The 7,653-nt window shown below is 37.7% G+C and overlaps 1 pseudogene; it reads right to left on the reverse strand.

The window, feature by feature from the left end:
• Positions 1-515: 515 nt before the first annotated feature.
• Positions 516-1,225, reverse strand: LOC113224931 (annotated as a pseudogene).
• Between the last annotated feature and the right edge of the window lie 6,428 nt (positions 1,226-7,653).

A 7,653-nucleotide genomic window follows, 5' to 3' on the forward strand; every position in this document is an offset into this window, starting at 1 on the left:
GTGCATCCTACCAAGCCAGAAGGGGAGGACTGAGAAATGTATTCACACCAAAATGTGCACTTGAAAATCTAGTCTCTGATCATTACTTTAATTATCATAATGTATAAAATGGCACAATCTGGTACTAAAAGCAACTGAGATTGTCATTTTTCATAGAAGGAAGATAAAATATGGAAATTCAGAATCATGCAATGATACATGGAATGGCTCATTTAAATTGTATTACTTTTTCTTTTCAAATAGAAAAACCAAGGCTCAGAAAACTTATATAAATTCCCAAGGTCATAGAGCTGTTGCTAAGTAACTAATTTGGTATAAAGAGTATTAGAAATATAAGGTCATATGATTTTTATCCTTAATTCTGTTAGTGATATTTGGTAGAAGTGATATCTAATAGGAATGCAAGATAAAGAATGAAATGTTACAGAGTTTAAACATTTTTTCTAAAGTCCCTAGTCAATTACCAATCATTTCTTCTGTTCTTTTTTATTATTTAGTTTTAATTTCATAATCCAGCAAGGCATGGAAGAGAACAAGGAAAACAAGGCACCCAAAGGGAACTGCAGCAAGAGCACAAAGATTCCAGGATACTGCGAGCAAATGGGGTGGAGAAGTGCTTTCCTGGGCTACAGAAGGAATGGTCTGGTGGTTAAGACAGAATATGAAACACAAGCCAAACTTATTAGAGTTGTCCACAGTCAGCAATGGTGATCTACTTGCTGGTCTTACCATTCCTGGACCCAACACTCTCCATAGCCTTGACAATATTCATGCCTTTTTTCACCTTGCCAAAGACCACATACTTGCCATCTAAACACTCACTTTTGGCAGTGCAGATGAAAAACTGGAAACTGTTTGTGTTGGGTCCAGCATTTGCCATGGACAAGATGCCAGGACCTGCAGGCTTTAGGATGAAGTTCTCGTCATCAAATTTCTCCCCGTAGATGGACTTGCCACCAGTGCCATTATGGCGTGTGAAGTCACCATCTTGACTCATAACCCCTGGAATAATTCTGTGAAAGCAGAAATCCTTATAACCAAATCCTTTTTCTCCAGTGCTCAGAGCATGAAAGTTTTCTGGTGTCTTTGGAATCTTGTCTGCAAACAACTCGAAGGGGATGCCACCCAAGGGCTCACCGTCGACGGCGATGTTGAAGAACACGGTGGGGTTGACCATAGCTGACAGTACAGGGCTCCCAGCAGCAGTGGTGACTGCAAAGCCCATTTTTTCTGTTATTATACGAAAATATCAAGTTAATTGTTTGCATAAAGATAAAATGACTTTGTCATATTGATTTAAATGTAGTACAGTAAAGAAGTGTGAACATTTTGTATCATTCATTGTAACTTAACTGCTTACTTTATTTGTGTTAAATTTCTTAAGCCCTGTTCAATTCTAAAACTAACGGCAACAGAAGTACTTGCTCTCTCTCTGTGGGTGTGTTTCTCCCTCTCTCTCTTCCTGTGTGTGTGTGTGTGTGTGTGTGTGTGTGTGTGTGAGAGAGAGAGAGCAAGAGAGAGACAGAGAGGATATAATTAAAATGCTGAAAATCTTATTTTAAGTCTAGAAGATTAGATGTAAGATTGTCTCTCTAAAATCAGAGCTAACAAAAGTAAGCAGATGTTTTAACTTACATTATTTCAATTATTATCTCTTATTTCTAATACAGATCAAAATCCCCTTTCTAAAAACAAATGACTAATATACTCATTTTCACCAAGATGACCAATAAAATGTTGTTTTGCTATGGAATGTTTTTATTAGAAAATAAAGCAATCATGGTTTTAAAATTTCAGAAATCTGTGTTCTTCTGAGGAAGATATCTGTGGAGAAGTTTTGTGTATTTGCATGTGGATTCCTTGTTTATCAAAAAATGTAAGGCATAAGTAATTGTCAACAGTACTTCTTCTGACTAGCCCCAGTCTCACTTGAAAACCAAGACACAAATATACCAAATATTAGAATGAAGAGTGCTCAGGGTAGACACATTTTGTGTGTGTGTGTGTGTGTGTGTGTGTGTGTGTGTGTATCTACCGTTGCTTTAGCCATTCCTTGGTCTTTCACTTTCTCTCTCATTTTCCTATCCTGTGAGTTTGGTTTTCCTAACTTTGAGCCTCCTTTCTTTGTAGTTCAAGTATGATTCTGGTGTTTTCTCAAACATTTTTGTACTTTCCTCCCCTTATGAATTGGCTAAAATATTCTATGTGTTAGGAATTGAAAATCAGTGTCACCTAGGACTGCGTGAACGTTTTCTCAATCACATTGTATGGAGAAGTGCTTTCCATCATTTAAATCTTATTTATTTGCATCAATTGCATACCAATTATATTATCTGGTCATGTAAATTCCCTATATCTTATTCATACTCTTAGATTATGATTTTTATTGAAGAATGGAGACTGGCTGTGTATTTTTAAGTCGTGCAGAATATTTAACAGTGCTTTAGACATGGTAGCCACTTAAACCTCATTGAATAATAAATTATATTGATTCAAAATGAATATGTCAGCCAACTTCAGACTCTGAAGACAATAGCATTTTCTGAATTTATAAATAATGAAGATCTATATAGGAGGCACCTCAACCTCTTTATTACCACATTGCTATGAAGAATATACATTTTATCTCCTATTCTCGTATTTGCAAAAAACTCATAATAAGCAAACATAATCTTTCATAATGGCAAACAAATAAACAAGTCTGCCATTTGTCAGGATATGATTTAATATGTGATACCTAAAACTATAATTGCTGCTTTGTATTATGAATTACGATTTGAAGTAAACTGTTGTTAATGTCAGCTAAAATATATGATAATATCTAGAAAATCATAATGTTGAGCAATTAAGCTCTTAGAAGAGTCTAACTTTGTGTTTATAGTTTCCATCTATATTTTTGTTGTTGTTAAGCTAAGCAGGAATGCAAACACTATATTCATCCTTGAAGTGGAAGAAATTTCTAGATTTTGGCAGCTCCAATTTGTCTCATGAAATTTTAGTGACAGCTAGGTGTTTTGATTTTGATGGATGACATAGTCTTGTTACTTCCTTCGAAATGTATCCAAAATGCTTTTTAGTGATCTTGGTATTTGTTGAAACCTCATATATCTGGTATCTTAAATGTGTGTGCTTAATTCTTCCTAGGGCTTATAATGGTGAGCTGACAGAGTATCTTAAGTTCTTGGGCCATGTTGTTTGTTTCCTTAAGATTCCACATGGTCAAAAGGGGATTGAGATATTGAGTTTGTATAAGTGGAATAGAGCAAAACTTACGTAGTTTCCCTAACATTTGAGTCACTGCCTTGAATATAGTCACAGGTTGCCTCACTCAAAACCCCATAAACAAATATGTCCTGTATTGTCTTGTTCACATTGTGGGTTCTGAATAAAAATAAATTTGACAGGATGAAAAAAGCATGGAAATAATGGTAATTAACATTGTTTTTACAACAATCCTATAAAGTAGTTATTATAAATCTATAGCTCCAAAGTGAAAAAGTGCTATGAAAATATAGGCTTATCAGACTAGTAAAACATAGTAAAGAATAAGATATAATTCTGAATGGATGTGGGTCCTGTCAGTTTTAGTCTAAACAGAGTTTGAGGCTGTCCTTTAGAATTTGTTGGATGCACTTAGTTTGGGTTGCTGAAACTGGAATGGATGAGTGTTTGATGTAGTTTTGTATGTAGATCTGGAATCCTAAATCAATATTGTAGGAAGGGAAGTTGTGTGTGAAATGGTAAATGCTGGGAGTTGGGACCATTATTTTTAAGGGTGTGACATTATTTCAGCAAAATTTCTTTACTCTGAGGTTCTACTTACATAGGCAGAGCAAGTATGATTTTTCCTGCATGATACAAACTTTTCTTATGCCTCAAATGTTATTTTTCCAAGACTCTTCTATCAGTTCAATATCTCATTGTTGTCATTTTCTTTAGCCTATAATTTAGAATATTATTAAACTCATATTTTCCTATTTTTTTCTGATTATAAAACTGATTGAATGAGCTTTAGAAACTATGAAAATATATAAAGAAAATATGATATTCAGCCGGGCGCAGTGGCTCAAGCCTGTAATCCCAGCACTTTGGGAGGCCAAGGCGGGCGGATCATGAGGTCAGGAGATCGAGACCATCCTGGCTAACACGGTGAAATCCCATCTCTACTAAAAAATACAAAAAACTAGCCAGGCGAGGTGGCGCGCGCCTGTAGTCCCAGCTACTCGGGAGGCTGAGGCAGGAGAATGACGTAAACCTGGGAGGCGGAGCTTGCAGTGAGCTGAGATCTGGCCACTGCACTCTAGCCTGGGCGGCAGAGCGAGACTCTGTCTCAAAAAAAAAAAAAAAAATAGAAAATATGATATTCCACCATAGAGTTAACCTATTACATGGGCTATAATTATTTCCTCTCCCAAACCAGAATTTCTATGTTAAATTCCTAACCCCCAGTACCTTAGGATGTGAACTGATTTGGAGATAGTCTTCACAGAGATAATCAAGGTCAGATGAGGTCAGTGGATTGGCCCTAATCTCACAGCTGGTGTCCTTATTTTTAAAAAAGGTAATTGGAAAGAGGCATGCATGTAGGGAAAATGTCATGTGAACATGAAGACAGCCTTCTACAAGCCAAGGAGAGATGCCGGAAACAGATCCTTCTCTCATAGTCATCAGAAGAACCAACCTTCCCAGTACATTGATTTTGGACTTCTGGCTTCCAGAAGTGTGAGACAATAAATTTCTATTATTTAAGCCTCTCAGTTTGTGGTACTTTACTATAGCATCTAGTAATACACATGATACATTTTGAAGTACTTTAAGTATATATATAAATACACACACACACACACCCCCTACATGTACATCTATATGTGCATACTTTTATGTACAACTATCTTTATTAACATTATCCATTAAGGCTGGGCACAGTGGCTCGCACCTGTAATCCCAGAACTTTGGGAGGCTGAGGCCGACCAATCACTTGAGTTCAAGAGTTCGAGACCAACCTGGCCAACATGATGAAACTCCATCTGTACTAAAAATACAAAATTTAGCCGGACATGGTGGCATGTGCCTGTAGTCCCTGTTATTTGGGAGGTTGAGGCAGGATAATCGCTTGAACCGGGAGGGGGAGGTTTTAGTGATCCAAGATTGTGCCACTACGCTCCAACCTGGAGTGAGACTCAGTCTCCAAAAAAAAAAAAAAAACCCCCTACAAAAAAATATATATATATATATATACACACACACACACACACACACACACACACACACACACACATTAAGCATTCCCCTGTTATTTACATGACATTCTGTATTATTCTTTTCATCTGAAATATATATGAAGAGGTGTATTGTAAGGTTAACTCTAGAATGGTTTCTTCACACAATCTCTTTAGGTTTTGCTCTGGACTGAAATTAAACTCTGTCCAGGGAAGTCTTATTGGGGCCCAGCCTCACTGTGTATCAATAGCCTCATTACCATGTCCACTCCATTCTAATCTTTATATGTGGACTGGAAAATAATAATTCTTGGATGTCAGGCTGGCTTCATGGGTATGCAACCCATGCAATTGCTCAGGGCCCACCCTTTCTGAGGGTACTTTTAAGATCACATTGGTTTAGTGCTCTGATGTCTCTGTTTTAAAACTCTTAAGTTTTTGAACAAGAGGTCCAAACTTTTCACTTTACATGAGGACCAATAAAGTATATAGTTCATCCTTCTCAGTTCCCCGTTTCAGTATTAGAGCACCCTTTTTGTTCCAACTATTATGATATTCTCACCTTGCTGTTCTTTGCAATTACGACTTCTCTGACCCCTCTAGGATTTTCTTCTTTAGCAAATTTTTCAGATATTCTTGTTTAAATGGCTTATTTTTGGTAATTTTTTCTGACACAGTTATTGCATTTTCCCTACTGATTTATCATATTGTTCATACTCTGATTTCATAAAACACTATCGTGAATAAAATTTTAAAAAAATTCTACCTGTCACAATTGGAGAGGAGATATAAACATAGTGTTTGTTTAATAAAATTTAGAAGAGTAGGCAATTGATCAAATTTACTCTCATTACTATGAGAATGACTGGATTTTGAAAATAGGAAAATATATTAGTCTGTTTTGCATTGCTACAAAGGAATACCTGATGCTGAGTAAAGAAAAAAGATTTATTTGGCCCATGATTCCACAAGCTGGACAAGAAGCATGGTGCCATCATCTGCTTCTACGGGGCCTCAGGAAGATTTCACTCATGGTGAAATGGAAGGGAAGCAAGCATGCCACATTGTGTGACAGAGAGGAAGAAAGAGAGGAGGAAGAGGTGTTAGACTCTTTTTAGCAAATCAGATCCTACTGTAACTAATAGCCTGAGAACTCATGCATTACTGTGAGGATGGCACGGAACAACTCATAAGGAATCCACTCCCATGACTGAAATACTTCCCACTCAGCTGGCCCCACCTCCAACATTTGGGATCAATTTTTGACATGAGAGTTGGAAGGGAATAGACTCTATGTCAAAAAATAAACTGTATTGTAAATTAGAAATGCAGGCTATGCCTGTCAGGATGCTTCTAGCTGCAAGTAGTGGAAAATCCCACCAAAAGTGACTCAAAATAGGCCATTTATCATTTTATGTGATAAGAAAACCAGAGGTCAGCAGAATCCATGGTTGGTTAATTCAGTAGTTCAAGGATCTCATCAGGGACCCTAGTACTGGCACTATCCATATTTTCCACTCTCCCTTATCAGTGTGTCAGTAAGCTTCTCCTTATGATTACATACTAGGATAAGTGTTTCCAGGCATCCCATGAAGACTGGATGACATATACTTAGAAGAGAAACTTTTCTTTCTATACAGCTCATCTTCTCAACCAGGAACTCTTTCTCAAAAACCCCACAGCAGAGCTCTCAGCTTCAATTAACCAGAATTGTGTGATGTGCTTGATATGGTTTGGCAGTGTCCCCATCCAAGTCTCATCCTGAATCACAATAATCCCCATGTGTCCAGGGTGGGACCAGGTAGAGACTATGGAATTATGGCAGCAGTTCCCCCATGCTGTTCTTGTAATAGTGAATGAGTACTCATGAGAGCTGATGGTCTTACAAGCATTTGGCATTTCCCTTGCTTCTACTTTTCCTTCCTGCTGCCATATGAGGAGGGATGTGTTTATTTCCCCTTCTTCCACGATTGTAAGTTTCCTGAGGCCTCCAAAACCCTGCAGAACTCTGAGTCATTTAAACCTCTTTCCTTTACAGGTTTCCCAGTGTTGGGAATGTCTTTATAGCAGCATGAGAATGAACTAATACAGTAAACTGGTGCCAAGGTAGTGGGGGATTGCTATGGGGATATCTGAAAATGTGGAAGCAACTTTGGAACTTGGAAACAGGCAGAGGTTGGAAAAGTTTGGAGGGTTCAGAAGAAGACAGGAAAATATGGGAAAGTTGAAACTTCCCAGAGACTTGTTGAATGGCTTTGACCAAAGTGCTGATAGTGATAAGGACAATGAAGACCAGGCTGAGGTGGTGTCAGACGGAGATGAGGAACTTGTTGGAAATTGGAGTAAATGTCACTCTTGCTATGCAAAGAGTCTGGCAGCATTTTGCCCCTGCCCTAGAGATCTATGGAATTTTGAACTTGGGAAAGATGACTTG

This window comes from Piliocolobus tephrosceles, chromosome 2 (assembly GCF_002776525.5).
Source record: "Piliocolobus tephrosceles isolate RC106 chromosome 2, ASM277652v3, whole genome shotgun sequence".
NCBI lineage: Eukaryota > Metazoa > Chordata > Mammalia > Primates > Cercopithecidae > Piliocolobus > Piliocolobus tephrosceles.